We start from the raw sequence: 19,362 nt of genomic DNA, 5'->3' as shown, positions 1-19,362 counted from the left end.
GAGGGTGGGGTCTGCTTCAGTCTGGGACAGGGGAGTTTGAGGGGATTTGGGTCAGTCTGGGACAGGGGAGGGTGAGGGGGGTCTGGGTCAGTCTGGGACTGGGGAGGGAGAGGGGGTCTGGGTCAGTATGGGACAGGGGAGGGTGAGGGGGTTCTGGGTCAGTCTACGACAGATAAGGGTGAGGGGGGTCTGGGTCAGTCTGGGTCAGCAGAGGGTGAGGGGGGTCTGGGTCAGTCTGGGACAGGTGAGGGTGAGGGGGGTCTGGGCCAGGGGAGGGTGAGGGGGGTCTGAGACAGGGGAGGGTGAGGGGGTCTGGGTCAGTCTGTGACAGTGGAGGTTGAGTGGGGTCTGGGTCAGTCTGGGACAGGGGAGTATGAGGGGGGTCTGGGTCAGTCCGGGACAGGGGTGGATGAGTTTGGGACAGGGGAGGGTGAGAGGGGTCTGGGTCAGTTTGGGACAGGGGAGGCGAGCGGGGGTCTGGGTCAGTCTGGGACAGGGGAGGGTAAGGGGGGGTCTGGGTCAGTCTGGGACTGGGGAGGGAGAGGGGGTCTGGGTCAGTATGGGACAGGGGAGGGTGAGGGGGATCTGGGTCAGTCTGGGACAGGGGAGGGTGAGGGGGGTCTGGGTCAGTCTGGGACTGGGGAGGGAGAGGGGGGTCTGGGTCAGTCTGGGACAGGGGAGGGTGAGGGGGGTTCTGGGTCAGTCTGGGACAGGGGAGGGTGAGGTGGGTATGGGTCAGTCTGGGACAGGGGAGGGTGAGGGGGTCTGGATTAGTCTGGGACAGGGGAGGGTGAGGGGTGTCTGGGTCAGTCTGGGACAGCGGAGGGTGAGGGGGGTCTGGGTCAGTCTGGGACAGGGGAGGGTGAGGGGGGTCTGGGTCAGTCTGGGACAGGGGAGTGTGAGGGGGGTCTGGGTCAGTCTGGGACAGGGGAGGGTGGGAGGGGTCTGGGTCAGTTTTGGACAGGTGAGGGTGAGCGGGGTCTGGGTCAGTAATTGACAGGGGAGGGGGAGGGGGTTCTGGGCCAGGCTGGGACAGTGGAGGGGAGGTGTGGGTCAGTCCAGGACAGGGGAGAGTGAGGGGGGTCTTGGTCAGTCTGGGACAGGGGAGGGTCAGGGAGATCTGGGTCAGTCTGGGACAGGGGAGGATGGGGGGTCGGTCTGCTTCAGTCTGCGACAGGGGAGTGTGAGAGGGTCTGGGTCTGTCTGGGACAGGATAGGGGGAGGGGGGTCTGGGTCATTCTGCGACAGGGAAGTGTGAGAGGGTCTGGGTCACTCTGAGACAGTGGAGGGTGAGGGGTGTCTTGGTCAGTCTGGGACAGGGGAGGGTGAAAGGGGTCTCGGTCAGTCTGGGACAGGGGAGGGTGAGGGTGGTCTGGGTCAGAGGAGAGTGACGGGGGTCTGGATCAATCTGGGACAGGGGAGGGGGAGTGTAAGTCAGTCTGGGACAGCGGAGGGTGAGGGGGTTCTGGGTCAGTTTGGGACAGTGGAGGGTGAGGGAGATCCGGGTCAGCTGGGATGGGGGAGGGTGGGTCTGCTTCAGTCTGGGACAGGGGAGGGTGAGGGGGGTCTGGGTCAGTCTAGGACAGGGGAGGGTGAGGGGGGTCTGGGTCAGTCTGGGACAGGGGAGGGTGAGGGGCGTTCTGGGTCAGTCTGGGACAGGGGAGGGTGAGGTGGGTATGGGTCAGTCTGGGACAGGGGAGGGTGAGGGGGTCTGGGTTAGTCTGGGACAGGGGAGGGTGATGGGTGTCTGGGTCAGTCTGGGACAGGGGAGGGTGAGGGGGGTCTGGGTCAGTCTGGGACAGGGGAGTGTGAGGGGGGTCTGGGTCAGTCTGGGACAGGGGAGGGTGGGAGGGGTCTGGGTCAGTTTTGGACAGGTGAGGGTGAGCGGGTTCTGGTCAGTAATTGACAGGGGAGTGTGAGGGGGTCTGGGTCAGTTTGGGACAGTGGAGGGTGAGGGAGATCCGGGTCAGCTGGGATGGGGGAGGGTGGGGTCTGCTTCAGTCTGGGACAGGGGAGTTTGAGGGGATTTGGGTCAGTCTGGGACAGGGGAGGGTGAGGGGGGTCTGGGTCAGTCTGGGACTGGGGAGAGAGAGGGGGTCTGGGTCAGTATGGGACAGGGGAGGGTGAGGGGGTTCTGGGTCAGTCTACGACAGATAAGGGTGAGGGGGGTCTGGGTCAGTCTGGGTCAGCAGAGGGTGAGGGGGGTCTGGGTCAGTCTGGGACAGGTGAGGGTGAGGGGGGTCTGGGCCAGGGGAGGGTGAGGGGGGTCTGAGACAGGGGAGGGTGAGGGGGTCTGGGTCAGTCTGTGACAGTGGAGGTTGAGTGGGGTCTGGGTCAGTCTGGGACAGGGGAGTATGAGGGGGGTCTGGGTCAGTCCGGGACAGGGGTGGATGAGTTTGGGACAGGGGAGGGTGAGAGGGGTCTGGGTCAGTTTGGGACAGGGGAGGCGAGCGGGGGTCTGGGTCAGTCTGGGACAGGGGAGGGTAAGGGGGGGTCTGGGTCAGTCTGGGACTGGGGAGGGAGAGGGGGTCTGGGTCAGTATGGGACAGGGGAGGGTGAGGGGGGTCTGGGTCAGTCTGGGACAGGGGAGGGTGAGGGGGGTCTGGGTCAGTCTGGGACTGGGGAGGGAGAGGGGGTCTGGGTCAGTATGGGACAGGGGAGGGTGAGGGGGGTCTGGGTCAGTCTGGGAGAGGGGAGGGTGAGGGGGGTTCTGGGTCAGTCTGGGACAGGGGAGGGTGAGGTGGGTATGGGTCAGTCTGGGACAGGGGAGGGTGAGGGGGTCTGGATTAGTCTGGGACAGGGGAGGGTGAGGGGTGTCTGGGTCAGTCTGGGACAGCGGAGGGTGAGGGGGGTCTGGGTCAGTCTGGGACAGGGGAGGGTGAGGGGGGTCTGGGTCAGTCTGGGACAGGGGAGTGTGAGGGGGGTCTGGGTCAGTTTTGGACAGGTGAGGGTGAGCGGGTTCTGGTCAGTAATTGACAGGGGAGTGTGAGGGGGTCTGGGTCAGTTTGGGACAGGGGAGGGTGAGGGGGTCTGTGTCAGTCTGGGACAGGGGAGGGTAGGGGGGGGTCTGCTTCAGTCTGGGACAGGGGAATGTGAGGGGGTTGGTCAGTCTGAGACAGGGGAGTGTGAGGGGGTCTGGGTCAGTCTGGGACAGGGGTGGGTGAGGGGGTGGGGGAGTCTGGGACAGGGGAGGGTGGGAGGGGTCTGGGTCAGTTTGGGACAGGGGAGGGTGAGCGGGGTCTGGTCAGTAATTGACAGGGGAGTGTGAGGGGGTCTGGGTCAGTTTGGGACAGGGGAGGATGAGGCGGTCTGTATCAGTCTCGGACAGGGGAGGGTGAGGGGGTCTGGGTCAGTCTGGGACAGGGTAGTGTGAGGTGGTCTGGGTCAGTCTGAGACAGGGGAGGGTGGTCTGGGTCAGTCTGGGACAGGGGAGGGTGAGGGGGTCTGTATCAGTCTGGGACAGGGTAGTGTGAGGTGGTCTGGGTCAGTCTGAGACAGGGGAGGGTGGTCTGGGTCAGTCTGGGACAGGGGAGGGTGAGGGGGTCTGGATCAGTCTGGGACAGGGGAGGGTGAGGGGGTCTGGGTCAGTCTGAGACAGGGGAGGGGTGTCTGCGTCAGTGAGGTTGAGGGTGGTCTGGGTCAGTCTGGGACAGGGGAAGGTGAGTGGGGTCTGGGTCAGTCTCGGAGAGGGGAGGGTGAGGGGGGTCTGAGTCATTCTGGGACAGCAGAGGGTGAGGGGGGTCTGCTTCAGTCTGAGACAGGGGAGTGTGAGGCGGTTTGGATCAGTCTGGGACAGGGGAGGGTGAGGGGGATCTGGGTCAGTCTTGGACAGGGGAGGGTGAGGGTGATCTGGGTCAGTTTCGGACAGGGGAGGGTGGGGGGATGGTCTGCTTCAGTCTGAGACAGGGGAGTATGAGGGAGTCTGGATCAGTCTGGGACAGGGGAGTGAGGGGGTCTGGGTCAGTCTGGGACAGGGGAGTGAGGGGGTCTGGGTCACTCTGGGACAGGGGAGGGTGAGGGGGGTCTGGATCAGTCTGGACAGTGGAGCGGGAGGGGGGGTCTGGGTCAGTCTGGGACAGGGGAGGGTGAGCGGGGTCTGAGACAGGGGAGGGTGAGGGTGTCTGGGTCAGTCTGTGACAGTGGAGGGTGAGTGGGGTCTGGGTCAGTCTGGGACAGGGGAGTATGAGGGGGGTCTGGGTCAGTCCGGGACCGGGGTGGGTGAGTTTGGGACAGGGGAGGGTGAGAGGGGTCTGGGTCAGTTTGGGACAGGGGAGGTGAGCGGGGGTCTGGGTCAGTCTGGGACAGGGGAGGGTAAGGGGGGGTCTGGGTCAATCTGTGACAGGGGTGGGTGAGGGGGTCTGGGTCTGGGACAGGGAAGGGTGAGGGGGGTCTGGGTCAGTCTGGGACAGGGGAGGTTAAGGGGGGTCTGGGTCAATCTGGGACAGGGGAGGGTGAGGGTGGTCTGGGTCAGAGAAGGGTGACGGGGGTCTGGACCAATCTGGGACAGGGGAGGGGGAGTGTAAGTCAGTCTGGGACAGCGGAGGGTGAGGGGGTTCTGGGTCAGTTTGGGACAGTGGAGGGTGAGGGAGATCCGGGTCAGCTGGGATGGGGGAGGGTGGGGTCTGCTTCAGTCTGGGACAGGGGAGTTTGAGGGGATTTGGGTCAGTCTGGGACAGGGGAGGGTGAGGGGGGTCTGGGTCAGTCTGGGACTGGGGAGGGAGAGGGGGTCTGGGTCAGTATGGGACAGGGGAGGGTGAGGGGGTTCTGGGTCAGTCTGCGACAGGGGAGGGTGAGGGGGTTCTGGGTCAGTCTGCGACAGATAAGGGTGAGGGGGGTCTGGGTCAGTCTGGGTCAGCAGAGGGTGAAGTGGGTCTGGATCAGGGGAGGGTGAGGGGGTTCTGGGTCAGTCTGGGTCAGGGAAGGGTGATGTGGGTCTGGGTCAGTCTGGGACAGGGGATGGTGAGGGGTGTCTGGGTCAGTCTGGGACAGGGGAGGGTGAGGGGGTTCTGGGTCAGTCTGGGACAGGGTAGTGTGAGGAGGTTGTTCAGTCTGAGACAGGGGGGGTCTGGATCAGTCTGGGACAGGAGAGGGAGAGGGGGGTTGGGTCAGTCTGGGACAGGGGAGTGTGAGGGGGTCTGGGTCAGTCTGGGACAGGGGTGGGTGAGGGGGTGGGGGAGTCTGGGACAGGGGAGGGTGGGAGGGGTCTGGGTCAGTTTGGGACAGGGGAGGGTGAGCGGGGTCTGTTCAGTAATTGACAGGGGAGTGTGAGGGGGTCTGGGTCAGTTTGGGACAGGGGAGGGTGAGGGGGTCTGTGTCAGTCTGGGACAGGGGAGGGTGAGAGGGGCCTGGGTCAGTCTGGGACAGGGGAGGGTGAGCGGGGTCTGGGTCAGTAATTGAGAGGGGAGGGAGAGGGGCGTCTGGGCCAGTCTGGGACAGGGGAGGGGGAGTGTGGGTCTGTCTGGGAGAGGGGAGAGTGAGGGGGGTCTGGGTCAGTCTGAGACAGGGGACGGTGAGGGAAATCTGGGTCAGTCTGGGACAGGGGAGGGTAGGGGGGGGGTTTGCTTCAGTCTGGGACATTGGAGTGTGAGGGGGTCTCGGTCAGTCTGGGACAGGGGACGGTGAGAGCAGTCTGGGTCAGCCTGAGACAGGGGATGGGGAGTGGGGTCTGGGTCAGTCTGGGACAGGGGAGTGTGAGGGGGTTGGTCAGTCTAAGACAGGGGAAGGAGGTCTGGGTCAGTCTGGGACATGGGAGGGTGCGGGGGTTGTGGGCCAGTCTGGGACATGGGAGGGTGAGGGGGATCTGGGTCAGTCTGTGACAGGGGAGAGTGAGGGGGTTCTGGGTCAGTCTGGGACAGGGTAGTGTGAGGGGGTTGTTCAGTCTGAGACGGGGGGGGTTCTTGATCAGTCTGGGACAGGAGAGGGAGAGGGGGGTTGGGTCAGTCTGGGACAGGGGAGTGTGAGGGGGTCTGGGTCAGTCTGGGACAGGGGTGGGTGAGGGGGTGGGGGAGTCTGGGACAGGGGAGGGTGGGAGGGGTCTGGGTCAGTTTGGGACAGGGGAGGGTGAGGGGGGTCTGGGTCAGTCTGGGACAGGGGAGGGTGAGAGGGGCCTGGGTCAGTCTGGGACGGGGAGGGTGAGGGGGTCTGGGTCAGTCTGGGACAGGGGAGGGTGAGAGCGGTCTGGGTCAGTCTGAGACAGGGGAGGGGGAAGAGGAGGGGGGTCTGGGTCAGTCTGGGACAGGGTAGTGTGAGGGGGTTGGTCAGTCTAAGACAGGGGAGGAGGGTCTGGGTCAGTCTGGGACATGGGAGGGTGCGGGGGGTGTGGGCCAGTCTGGGACAGGGGAGGGTGATGTGGTCTGGGTCAATCTGGGACAGGGGATGGGGGTCTGGATCAGTCTGGGACAGGAGAGGGAGAGGGGGTTTGGGTCAGTCTGGGAGAGGGGAGTGTGAGAGGGTCTGGGTCAGTCAGGGACAGGGGTGGGTGAGGGGGTGGGGGAGTCTGGGACAGGGGAGGGTGGGAGGGGTCTGGGTCAGTTTGGGACAGGGGAAGGTGAGTGGGGTCTGGGTCAGTAATTGACAGGGGAGTGTGAGGGGTTCTGGGTCAGTTTGGGACAGGGGAGGGTGATGCGGGCTCTGGGTCAGTCTGGCACAGGGGAGCATGAGGGTGTTCTGGCTCAGTCTGGCACAGGGGAGGGTGAGAGGGTCTGGGTCAGTCTGGGACAGGGTAGTGTGAGGGGGTTGGTCAGTCTAAGACAGGGGAGGAGGGTCTGGGTCAGTCTGGGACATGGGAGGGTGCGGGGGGTGTGGACCAGTCTGGGACAGGGGAGGGTGATGTGGTCTGGGTCAATCTGGGACAGGGGATGGGGGTCTGGATCAGTCTGGGACAGGAGAGGGAGAGGGGGTTTGGGTCAGTCTGGGAGAGGGGAGTGTGAGAGGGTCTGGGTCAGTCAGGGACAGGGGTGGGTGAGGGGGTGGGGGAGTCTGGGACAGGGGAGGGTGGGAGGGGTCTGGGTCAGTTTGGGACAGGGGAAGGTGAGTGGGGTCTGGGTCAGTAATTGACAGGGGAGTGTGAGGGGTTCTGGGTCAGTTTGGGACAGGGGAGGGTGATGCGGGCTCTGGGTCAGTCTGGCACAGGGGAGCATGAGGGTGTTCTGGCTCAGTCTGGCACAGGGGAGGGTGAGAGGGTCTGGGTCAGTCTGGGACAGGGGTGGGTGAGTGGGTGGGGGAGTCTAAGACAGGGGAGGGGGGTCTGGGTCAGTCTGGGACATGGGAGGGTGCGGGCCAATCTGGGACAGGGGAGGGTGAGGGGGTTCTGGGTCAGTCTGGGACAGAGGAGGATGAGGGGGGTCTGGGTCAGTTTGGGACAGGGGAGGGTGAGCGGGGTCTGGTCAGTAATTGACAGGGGAGTGTGAGGGGGTCTGGGTCAGTTTGGGACAGGGGAGGATGAGGGGGTCTGTGTCAGTCTGGGACAGGGTAGTGTGAGGGGGTTGTTCAGTCTGAGACAGGGGGGTGTCTGGATCAGTCTGGGACAGGAGAGGGAGAGGGGGGTTGGGTCAGTCTGGGACAGGAGAGTGTGAGGGGTTCTGGGTCAGTCTGGGACAGGGGTGGGTGAGGGGGTGGGGGAGTCTGGGACAGGGGAGGATGAGGTGGTCTGTGTCAGTCTGGGACAGTGAGGTTGAGGGTGGTCTGGGTCAGTCTGGGACAGGGGAAGGTGAGTGGGGTCTGGGTCAGTCTGGGAGAGGGGAGGGTGAGGGGGGTCTGAGTCAGTCTGGGACAGCAGAGCATGAGGGGGGTCTGCTTCAGTCTGAGACAGGGGAGTGTGAGGGGGTTTGGATCAGTCTGGGACAGGGGAGGGTGAGGGGGGTCTGGGTCAGTCTGGGACAGGGAAGGGTGAGGCGGGTCTGGGTCAGTCTGGGACAGGGCAGGGTGAGGGGGGTTCTGGGTCAGTCTGGGACAGGGGAGGGTGAGGGGGGTCTGGGTTAGTCTGGGACAGGGGAGGGTGAGGGGTGTCTGGGTCAGTCTGGGACAGGGGAGGGTGAGGGGGGTGTGGGTCAGTCTGGGACAGGGGAGTGTGTGGGGCGTCTGGGTCAGTCTGGGACAGGGGAGGGTGGGAGGGGTCTGGGTCAGTTTTGGACAGGTGAGGGTGAGCGGGGTCTGGGTCAGTAATTGACAGGGGAGGGGGAGGGGGTTCTGGGCCAGGCTGGGACAGTGGAGGGGAGGTGTGGGTCAGTCCAGGACAGGGGAGAGTGAGGGGGGTCTTGGTCAGTCTGGGACAGGGGAGGGTCAGGGAGATCTGGGTCAGTCTGGGACAGGGGAGGGTGGGGGGTCGGTCTGCTTCAGTCTGCGACAAGGGAGTGTGAGAGGGTCTGGGTCTGTCTGGGACAGGAGAGGGGGAGGGGGGTCTGGGTCATTCTGCGACAGGGAAGTGTGAGAGGGTCTGGGTCACTCTGAGACAGTGGAGGGGTGTCTTGGTCAGTCTGGGACAGGGGAGGGTGAAAGGGGTCTGGGTCAGTCTGGGACAGGGGAGGGTGAGGGTGGTCTGGGTCAGAGGAGAGTGACGGGGGTCTGGATCAATCTGGGACAGGGGAGGGGGAGTGTAAGTCAGTCTGGGACAGCGGAGGGTGAGGGGGTTCTGGGTCAGTTTGGGACAGTGGAGGGTGAGGGAGATCCGGGTCAGCTGGGATGGGGGAGGGTGGGTCTGCTTCAGTCTGGGACAGGGGAGTTTGAGGGGATTTGGGTCAGTCTGGGACAGGGGAGGGTGAGGGGGGTCTGGGTCAGTCTGGGACTGGGGAGGGAGAGGGGGTCTGGGTCAGTATGGGACAGGGGAGGGTGAGGGGGTTCTGGGTCAGTCTGGGACAGGGGAGGGTGAGGGGGGTCTGGGTCAGTCTGGGACTGGGGAGGGAGAGGGGGTCTGGGTCAGTATGGGACAGGGGAGGGTGAGGGGGGTCTGGGTCAGTCTGGGACAGGGGAGGGTGAGGGGGGTTCTGGGTCAGTCTGGGACAGGAGAGGGTGAGGTGGGTATGGGTCAGTCTGGGACAGGGGAGGGTGAGGGGTTCTGGGTTAGTCTGGGACAGGGGAGGGTGAGGGGTGTCTGGGTCAGTCTGGGACAGTGGAGGGTGAGGTGGGTCTGGGTCAGTCTGGGACAGGGGAGGGTGAGGGGGGTCTGGGTCAGTCTGGGACAGGGGAGTGTGAGGGGGGTCTGGGTCAGTCTGGGACAGGGGAGGGTGGGAGGGGTCTGGGTCAGTTTTGGACAGGTGAGGGTGAGCGGGTTCTGGTCAGTAATTGACGGGGGAGTGTGAGGGGGTCTGGGTCAGTTTGGGACAGGGGAGGGTGAGGGGGTCTGTGTCAGTCTGGGACAGGGGAGGGTAGGGGGGGGTCTGCTTCAGTCTGGGACAGGGGAGTGTGAGGGGGTTGGTCAGTCTAAGACAGGGGAGGGAGGTCTGGGTCAGTCTGGGACATGGGAGGGTGCGGGGGGTGTGGGCCAGTCTGGGACAGGGTAGTATGAGGGGGTTGTTCAGTCTGAGACAGGGGAGTGTGAGGGGGTCTGGGTCAGTCTGGGACAGGGGTGGGTGAGGGGGTGTGGGAGTCTGGGACAGGGGAGGGTGGGAGGGGTCTGGGTCAGTTTGGGACAGGGGAGGGTGAGCGGGGTCTGGTCAGTAATTGACAGGGGAGTGTGAGGGGGTCTGGGTCAGTTTGGGACAGGGGAGGATGAGGCGGTCTCTATCAGTCTGGGACAGGGGAGGGTGAGGGGGTCTGGGTCAGTCTGGGACAGGGTAGTGTGAGGTGGTCTGGGTCAGTCTGAGACAGTGGAGGGTGGTCTGGGTCAGTCTGGGACAGGGGAGGGTGAGGGGGTCTGGATCAGTCTGGGACAGGGGAGGGTGAGGGGGTCTGGGTCAGTCTGAGACAGGGGAGGGGTGTCTGCGTCAGTGAGGTTGAGGGTGGTCTGGGTCAGTCTGGGACAGGGGAAGGTGAGTGGGGTCTGGGTCAGTCTCGGAGAGGGGAGGGTGAGGGGGGTCTGAGTCAGTCTGGGACAGCAGAGGGTGAGGGGGGTCTGCTTCAGTCTGAGACAGGGGAGTGTGAGGCGGTTTGGATCAGTCTGGGACAGGGGAGGGTGAGGGGGATCTGGGTCAGTCTTGGACAGGGGAGGGTGAGGGTGATCTGGGTCAGTCTTGGACAGGGGAGGGTGGGGGGATGGTCTGCTTCAGTCTGAGACAGGGGAGTATGAGGGAGTCTGGATCAGTCTGGGACAGCGGAGTGAGGGGGTCTGGGTCACTCTGGGACAGGGGAGGGTGAGGGGGGGTCTGGATCAGTCTGGACAGTGGAGCGGGAGGGGGGTTCTGGGTCAGTCTGGGACAGGAGAGGGTGAGCGTGGTCTGAGACAGGGGAGGGTGAGGGGGTCTGGGTCAGTCTGTGACAGTGGAGGGTGAGTGGGGTCTGGGTCAGTCTGGGACAGGGGAGTATGAGGGGGGTCTGGGTCAGTCCGGGACAGGGGTGGGTGAGTTTGGGACAGGGGAGGGTGAGAGGGGTCTGGGTCAGTTTGGGACAGGGGAGGTTAAGGGGGGTCTGGGTCAATCTGTGACAGGGGAGGGTGAGGGGGGTCTGGGTCAGTCTGGGACAGGGGAGGGTGAGGGGGGTCTGGGTCAGAGGAGGGTGACGGGGGTCTGGACCAATCTGGGACAGGGGAGGGGGAGTGTAAGTCAGTCTGGGACAGCGGAGGGTGAGGGGGTTCTGGGTCAGTTTGGGACAGTGGAGGGTGAGGGAGATCCGGGTCAGCTGGGATGGGGGAGGGTGGGGTCTGCTTCAGTCTGGGACAGGGGAGTTTGAGGGGATTTGGGTCAGTCTGGGACAGGGGAGGGTGAGGGGGGTCTGGGTCAGTCTGGGACTGGGGAGGGAGAGGGGGTCTGGGTCAGAGGAGGGTGACGGGGGTCTGGACCAATCTGGGACAGGGGAGGGGGAGTGTAAGTCAGTCTGGGACAGCGGAGGGTGAGGGGGTTCTGGGTCAGTTTGGGACAGTGGAGGGTGAGGGAGATCCGGGTCAGCTGGGATGGGGGAGGGTGGGGTCTGCTTCAGTCTGGGACAGGGGAGTTTGAGGGGATTTGGGTCAGTCTGGGACAGGGGAGGGTGAGGGGGGTCTGGGTCAGTCTGGGACTGGGGAGGGAGAGGGGGTCTGGGTCAGTATGGGACAGGGGAGGGTGAGGGGGTTCTGGGTCAGTCTGCGACAGATAAGGGTGAGGGGGGTCTGGGTCAGTCTGGGTCAGCAGAGGGTGAGGGGGGTCTGGGTCAGTCTGGGACAGGTGAGGGTGAGGGGGGTCTGGGTCAGGGGAGGGTGAGGGTGGTCTGGGTCAGTCTGGGTCAGGGAAGGGTGATGTGGGTCTGGGTCAGTCTGGGACAGGGGAGGGTGAGCGGGGTCTGGGTCAGGGGAGTTAGAGGTGTTTCTGGGTCAGTCTGGGACAGGGGAGTGTGAGGGGGGTCTGGGTCAGTCCGGGACAGGGGTGGGTAAATCTGGGACAGGGGAGGGTGAGAGGGGTCTGGGTCAGTTTGGGACAGGGGAGGGCGAGCGTGGTCTGGGTCAGTCTGTTACAGGGGATGGTGAGGGGGGTCTGGGTCAGTCTGGGTCAGGGGAGGGTGAGGGGTGTCTGGGTCAGTCTGGGACAGGGGAGGGTGAGGAGTCTGGGTCAGTCTGGGACAGTTGATGGTGAGGGGGGTCTGGGTCAGTCTGGGTCAGGGGAGGGTGAGGGGTGTCTGGGTCAGTCTGGGACAGGGGAGGGTGAGAGGAGTCTGGGTCAGTCTGGGACAGTTGATGGTGAGGGGGTTCTGGGTCAGTCTGGGTCAGGGGAGGGTGAGGGGTGTCTGGGTCAGTCTGGGACAGGGGAGGGTGAGGGGGGTCTGGACCAATCTGGGAGAGGGGAGAGGGAGTGTAAGTTAGTCTGGGGCAGGGGAGTTTGAGGGGGCACACCCTCACCCTCCCCTGTCCCAGACTGACCCAGACACCCCTCATGTCTGGGTCAATCTGAGACAGGGGACAGTGAGGGAAAATTTGGGTCAGTCTGGGACAGGGGTGGGTAGGGGGGAGTCTGGGTCAGTCTGGGACATGGGAGGGTGCGGGGTGTGTGGGCCAGTCTGGGACAGGAGAGGATGAGGGGGGTCTGGGTCAGTCTGGGACAGGGGAGGGTGAGGGGTTCTGGGTCAGTCTGGGACAGGGGAGGGTGGGGGAGATCCGGGTCAGCTGGGATGGGGGAGGGTGGGGTCTGCTTCAGTCTGGGACAGGGGAGTTTGAGGGGATTTGGGTCAGTCTGGGACAGGGGAGGGTGAGGGGGGTCTGGGTCAGTCTGGGACTGGGGAGGGAGAGGGGGTCTGAGTCAGTATGGGAGAGGGGAGGGTGAGGGGGTTCTGGGTCAGTCTACGACAGATAAGGGTGAGGGGGGTCTGGGTCAGTCTGGGTCAGCAGAGGGTGAGGGGGGTCTGGGTCAGTCTGGGACAGGTGAGGGTGAGGGGGGTCTGAGACAGGGGAGTGTGAGGGGGTCTGGGTCAGTCTGTGACAGTGGAGGGTGAGTGGGGTCTGGGTCAGTCTGGGACAGGGGAGTATCAGGGGGGTCTGGGTCAGTCCGGGACAGGGGTGGGTGAGTTTGGGACAGGGGAGGGTGAGAGGGGTCTGGGTCAGTTTGGGACAGGGGAGGCGAGCGGGGGTCTGGGTCAGTCTGGGACAGGGGAGGGTAAGGGGGGGTCTGGGTCAATCTGTGACAGGGGAGGGTGAGGGGGGTCTGGGTCAGTCTGGGACAGGGGAGGGTGAGGGGGGTCTGGGTCAGTCTGGGACAGGGGACGTTAAGGGGGGTCTGGGTCAATCTGGGACAGGGGAGGGTGAGGGTGGTCTGGGTCAGAGGAGGGTGACGGGGGTCTGGACCAATCTGGGACAGGGGAGGGGGAGTGTAAGTCAGTCTGGGACAGCGGAGGGTGAGGGGGTTCTGGGTCAGTTTGGGACAGTGGAGGGTGAGGGAGATCCGGGTCAGCTGGGATGGGGGAGGGTGGGGTCTGCTTCAGTCTGGGACAGGGGAGTTTGAGGGGATTTGGGTCAGTCTGGGACAGGGGAGGGTGAGGGGGGTCTGGGTCAGTCTGGGACTGGGGAGGGAGAGGGGGTCTGGGTCAGTATGGGACAGGGGAGGGTGAGGGGGTTCTGGGTCAGTCTGCGACAGATAAGGGTGAGGGGGGTCTGGGTCAGTCTGGGTCAGCAGAGGGTGAGGGGGGTCTGGGTCAGTCTGGGACAGGTGAGGGTGAGGGGGTCTGGGTCAGGGGAGGGTGAGGGTGGTCTGGGTCAGTCTGGGTCAGGGAAGGGTGATGTGGGTCTGGGTCAGTCTGGGACAGGGGAGGGTGAGCGGGGTCTGGGTCAGGGGAGTTAGAGGTGTTTCTGGGTCAGTCTGGGACAGGGGAGTGTGAGGGGGGTCTGGGTCAGTCCGGGACAGGGGTGGGTAAATCTGGGACAGGGGAGGGTGAGAGGGGTCTGGGTCAGTTTGGGACAGGGGAGGGCGAGCGTGGTCTGGGTCAGTCTGTTACAGGGGATGGTGAGGGGGGTCTGGGTCAGTCTGGGTCAGGGGAGGGTGAGGGGTGTCTGGGTCAGTCTGGGACAGGGGAGGGTGAGGAGTCTGGGTCAGTCTGGGACAGTTGATGGTGAGGGGGGTCTGGGTCAGTCTGGGTCAGGGGAGGGTGAGGGGTGTCTGGGTCAGTCTGGGACAGGGGAGGGTGAGAGGAGTCTGGGTCAGTCTGGGACAGTTGATGGTGAGGGGGTTCTGGGTCAGTCTGGGTCAGGGGAGGGTGAGGGGTGTCTGGGTCAGTCTGGGACAGGGGAGGGTGAGGGGGGTCTGGACCAATCTGAGAGAAGGGAGAGGGAGTGTAAGTTAGTCTGGGGCAGGGGAGTTTGAGGGGGCACACCCTCACCCTCCCCTGTCCCAGACTGACCCAGACACCCCTCACCCTCCCCTGACCCAGACTGACCCAGACACCCCTCACCATCAACTGTCCCAGACTGACCCAGACCCCTCTCACCCTCCCCTGTCCCAGACTGACCCAGACACCCCTCATGTCTGGGTCAATCTGAGACAGGGGACAGTGAGGGAAAATTTGGGTCAGTCTGGGACAGGGGTGGGTAGGGGGGAGTCTGGGTCAGTCTGGGACATGGGAGGGTGCGGGGTGTGTGGGCCAGTCTGGGACAGGAGAGGATGAGGGGGGTCTGGGTCAGTCTGGGACAGGGGAGGGTGAGGGGTTCTGGGTCAGTCTGGGACAGGGGAGGGTGGGGGTTCTGGGTCAGTCTGGGACAGGGGAGGGTGAGGGGATTCTGGGTCAGTCTGAGACAGGGTAGTGTGAGGGGGTTGTTCAGTCTGAGACAGGGGGGGGGTCTGGATCAGTCTGGGACAGGGGAGTGTGAGGGGGTCTGGGTCAGTCTGGGACAGGGGTGGGTGAGGGGGTGGGGGAGTCTGGGACAGGGGAGGATTGGAGGGGTCTGGGTTAGTTTGGGACAGGGGAGGGTGAGTGGGGTCTGGTCAGTAATTGACAGGGGAGTGTGAGGGGGTCTGGGTCAGTTTGGGACAGGGGAGGGTGAGGGTTCTGTGTCAGTCTGGGACAGGGAAGGGTGAGGGGGTCTGGGTCAGTCTGGGACAGGGTAGTGTGAGGGGGTCTGGGTCAGTCTGAGACAGGGGAGGGTGGTCTGGGTCAGTCTGGGACAGGGGAGGGTGAGGGGGTCTGGATCAGTATGCGACAGGGGAGGGTGAGGGGGTCTGGATCAGTCTGCGACAGGGGAGGGTGAGGGGGTCTGGGTCAGTCTGGGACAGTGAGGTTGAGGGTGGTCTGGGTCAGTCTGGGACAGGGGAAGGTGAGTGGGGTCTGGGTCAGTCTGGGAGAGGGGAGGGTGAGGGGGGTCTGAGTCAGTCTGGGACAGCAGAGGGTGAGGGGGGTCTGCTTCAGTCTGAGACAGGGGAGTGTGAGGGGGTTTGGATCAGTCTGGGACAGGGGAGGGTGAGAGGGGTCTGGGTCAGTCTGGGACAGGGAAGGGTGAGGGGGGTCTGGGTCAGTCTGGGACAGGGCAGGGTGAGTGGGGTCTGGGTCAGTCTGGGACAGGGAAGGGTGAGGGGGGTCTGGGTCAGTCTGGGACAGGGGAGGGTGAGGGGGGTTCTGGGTCAGTCTGGGACAGGGGAGGGTGAGGGGGGTATGGGTCAGTCTGGGACAGGGGAGGGTGAGGGGGTCTGGGTTAGTCTGGGACAGGGGAGGGTGAGGGGTGTCTGGGTCAGTCTGGGACAGGGGAGGGTGAGGTGGGTCTGGGTCAGTCTGGGACAGGGGAGTGTGAGGGGGGTCTGGGTCAGTCTGGGACAGGGGAGGGTAGGGGGGGTCTGCTTCAGTCTGGGACAGGGGAGTGTGAGGGGGTTGGTCAGTCTAAGACAGGGGAGGGAGGTCTGGGTCAGTCTGGGACATGGGAGGGTGCGGGGGGTGTGGGCCAGTCTGGGACAGGGTGGTATGAGGGGGTTGTTCAGTCTGAGACAGGGGAGTGTGAGGGGGTCTGGGTCAGTCTGGGACAGGGGAGGGTGAGGGGGTTCTGGGTCAGTCTGGGACAGGGTAGTGTGAGGGGGTTGTTCAGTCTGAGACAGTGGGGGGTCTGGATCAGTCTGGGACAGGAGAGGGAGAGGGGGGTTGTGTCAGTCTGGGACAGGGGAGTGTGAGGCGGTCAAGGTCAGTCTGGGACAGGGGTGGGTGAGGGGGTGGGGGAGTCTGGGACAGGGGAGGGTGGGAGGGGACTGGGTCAGTCTGAGACAGGGGAGGGTGAGGGGGGTCTGGGTCAGTCTGAGACAGGGGAGGGTGAGGGGGGTCTGAGTCAGTCTGGGACAGCAGAGGGTGAGGGGGGTCTGCTTCAGTCTGAGACAGGGGAGTGTGAGGGAGTTTGGATCAGTCTGGGACAGGGGAGGGTGAGGGGGGTCTGGGTCAGTCTTGGACAGGGGAGGGTGAGGGTGATCTGGGTCAGTTTCGGACAGGGGAGTGTGGGGGGATGGTCTGCTTCAGTCTGAGACAGGGGAGTATGAGGGAGTCTGGATCAGTCTGGGACAGGGAGAGTGAGGGGGTCTGGGTCAGTCTGGGACAGGGGAGGGTGAGGGGTGTCTCGGTAAGTCTGGACAGTGGAGCGTGAGTGGGGGTCTGGGTCAGTCTGGGACAGGGGTGGGTGAGGGGTGTCTGGGTCAGTCTGGGACAGGGAAGGGTGAGGGGGGTCTGGGTCAGTCTGGGACAGGGAAGAGTGAGGGGGGTCTGGGTCAGTCTGGGACAGAGGAGGGTGAGCGGGGTCTGAGACAGGGGAGGGTGAGGGGGTCTGGGTCAGTCTGGGACCGTGGAGGGTGAGTGGGGTCTGGGTCAGTCTGGGACAGGGGAGTATGAGGGGGGCCTGGGTCAGTCCGGGACAGGGGTGGGTGAGTCTGATACAGGGGAGGGTGAGAGGGGTCTGGGTCAGTTTGGGACAGGGCAGGGCGAGCGGGGTCTGGGTCAGTAATTGACAGGGGAGGTTGGGTGCTGTCTGGGTCAGGGGAGTGAGAGGGTCTGGGTCAGTCTGGGACAGGGGAGTGAGAGGGTCTGGGTCAGTCTGGGAGAGGGGAGGGTGAGGGGTGTCTGGGTCAGTCTGGGACAGGGGAGTGTGAGGGGGTTCTGAATCAGTCTGAGACAGGGGACGGTGAGGGGAATCTGCGTCAGTCTGGGACAGGGGTGGGTAGGGGGCGTTCTGCTTCAGTCTGGGACAGGGGAGTGTGAGCGGGTTGGTCAGTCTAAGACAGGGGAGGGGGTTCTGGGTCAGTCTGGGACATGGGAGGGTGCGAGGGGTTTAGGCCAGTCTGGGACAGGGGAGGGTGAGGAGGGTCTGCGTCAGTCTGGGACAGGGGAGGGTGAGGGGGACTGGGTCAGTCTGGGACAGGGGAGGGTGAGGGGGTTCTGGGTCAGTCTGGGACAGGGTAGTGTGAGGGGGTTGTTCAGTCTGAGACAGGGGGATGTCTGGATCAGTCTGGGACAGGAGAGGGAGAGGGGGTTGGGTCAGTCTGGGACAGGGGAGTGTGAGGGTGTCTGGGTCAGTCTGGGACAGGGGTGGGTGAGTCTGGGACAGGGGAGGATGGGAGGGGTCTGGGTCAGTTTGGGACAGGGGAGGGTGAGCCGGGTCTGGTCAGTAATTGACAGGGGAGTGTGAGGGGGTCTGGGTCAGTTTGGGACAGGGGAGGATGAGGGCGTCTGTGTCAGTCTGGGACAGGGGAGTGTGAGGGGGTCTGGGTTAGTCTGGGACAGGGTAGTGTGAGGGGGTCTGGGTCAGTCTGAGACAGGGGAGGGTGGTCTGGGTCAGTCTGGGACAGGGGAGGGTGAGGGGGTCTGTGTCAGTCTGGGACAGGGGAGTGTGAGGGTGTCTGGGTTAGTCTGGGACAGGGTAGTGTGAGGGGGTCTGGGTCAGTCTGAGACAGGGGAGGGTGGTCTGGGTCAGTCTGGGACAGGGGAGGGTGAGGGGGTCTGGATCAGTCTGGGACAGGGGAGGGTGAGGGGGTCTGGGTTAGTCTGGGACAGGGTAGTGTGAGGGGGTCTGGGTCAGTCTGGGACAGGGGAGGGTGAAGGGGTCTGGGTCAGTCTGAGACAGGGGAGGGGTGTCTGCGTCAGTCTGGGACAGTGAGGTTGAGGGTGGTCTGGGTCAGTCTGGGACAGGGGAAGGTGAGTGGGGTCTGTGTCAGTCTGGGAGAGGGGAGGGTGAGGGGGGTCTGAGTCAGTCTGGGACAGCAGAAGGTGAGGGGGGTCTGCTTCAGTCTGAGACAGGGGAGTGTGAGGGGGTTTGGATCAGTCTGGGACAGGGGAGGGTGAGGGGGGGTCTGGGTCAGTCTGGGACAGGGAAGGGTGAGGGGGGTCTGGGTCAGTCTGGGACAGGATAGGGTGAGGGGGGTTCTGGGTCAGTCTGGGACAGGGGAGGGTGAGGGGGGTATGGGTCAGTCTGGGACAGGGGAGGGTGAGGGGGTCTGGGTCAGTCTGAGACAGGGGAGGGGTGTCTGCGTCTGTCTGGGACAGTGAGGTTGAGGGTGGTCTGGGTTAGTCTGGGACAGGGGAGGGTGAGGGGGTCTGGGTCAGTCTGAGACAGGGGAGGGGTGTCTGCGTCAGTCTGAGACAGGGGAGGGTAAGGTGGGTTTGGGTCAGTCTGGGACAGGGGAGGGTGAGGGTGGTCTGGGTCAGAGGAGGGTGAGGGGGGTCTGGGTCAGTCTGGGACAGGGGAGGGTGAGGGGGGTCTGGGTCAGTCTGGGTCAGCAGAGGGTGAGGGGGGTCTGGGTCAGTCTGGGACAGGTGAGGGTGAGGGGGGTCTGAGACAGGGGAGGGTGAGGGGGTCTGGGTCAGTCTGTGACAGTGGAGGGTGAGTGGGGTCTGGGTCAGTCTGGGACAGGGGAGTATGAGGGGGGTCTGGGTCAGTCCGGGACAGGGGTGGGTGAGTTTGGGACAGGGGAGGGTGAGAGGGGTCTGGGTCAGTCTGGGACAGGGGAGGGTAAGGGGGGGTCTGGGTCAATCTGTGACAGGAGAGGGTGAGGGGGGTCTGGGTCAGTCTGGGACAGGGGAGGGTGAGGGGGGTCTGGGTCAGTCTGGGACAGGGGACGTTAAGGGGATGTCTGGGTCAATCTGGGACAGGGGAGGGTGAGGGTGGTCTGGGTCAGACTGGGACAGGGGAGGGGGAGTGTAAGTCAGTCTGGGACAGCGGAGGGTGAGGGGGTTCTGGGTCAGTTTGGGACAGTGGAGGGTGAGGGAGATCCGGGTCAGCTGGGATGGGGGAGGGTGGGGTCTGCTTCAGTCTAGGACAGGGGAGTTTGAGGGGATTTGGGTCAGTCTGGGACAGGGGAGGGTGAGGGGGGTCTGGGTCAGTCTGGGACTGGGGAGGGAGAGGGGGTCTGGGTCAGTATGGGACAGGGGAGGGTGAGGGGGTTCTGGGTCAGTCTGCGACAGATAAGGGTGAGGGGGGTCTGGGTCAGTCTGGGTCAGTCTGGGACAGGTGAGGGTGAGGGGGGTCTGGGTCAGGGGAGGGTGAGGGTGGTCTGGGTCAGTCTGGGTCAGGGATGGGTGATGTGGGTCTGGGTCAGTCTGGGACAGGGGAGGGTGAGCGGGGTCTGGGTCAGGGGAGTTAGAGGTGTTTCTGGGTCAGTCTGGGACAGGGGAGTGTGAGGGGGGTCTGGGTCAGTCCGGGACAGGGGTGGGTAAATCTGGGACAGGGGAGGGTGAGAGGGGTCTGGGTCAGTTTGGGACAGGGGAGGGCGAGCGGGGTCTGGGTCAGTCTGTTACAGGGGATGGTGAGGGGGGTCTGGGTCAGTCTGGGTCAGGGGAGGGTGAGGGGTGTCTGGGTCA

Source organism: Pristiophorus japonicus, chromosome 9 (genome assembly GCF_044704955.1).
Source record: "Pristiophorus japonicus isolate sPriJap1 chromosome 9, sPriJap1.hap1, whole genome shotgun sequence".
NCBI classification, from domain to species: domain Eukaryota; kingdom Metazoa; phylum Chordata; class Chondrichthyes; family Pristiophoridae; genus Pristiophorus; species Pristiophorus japonicus.
This window is presented reverse-complemented; position numbering follows the sequence as displayed.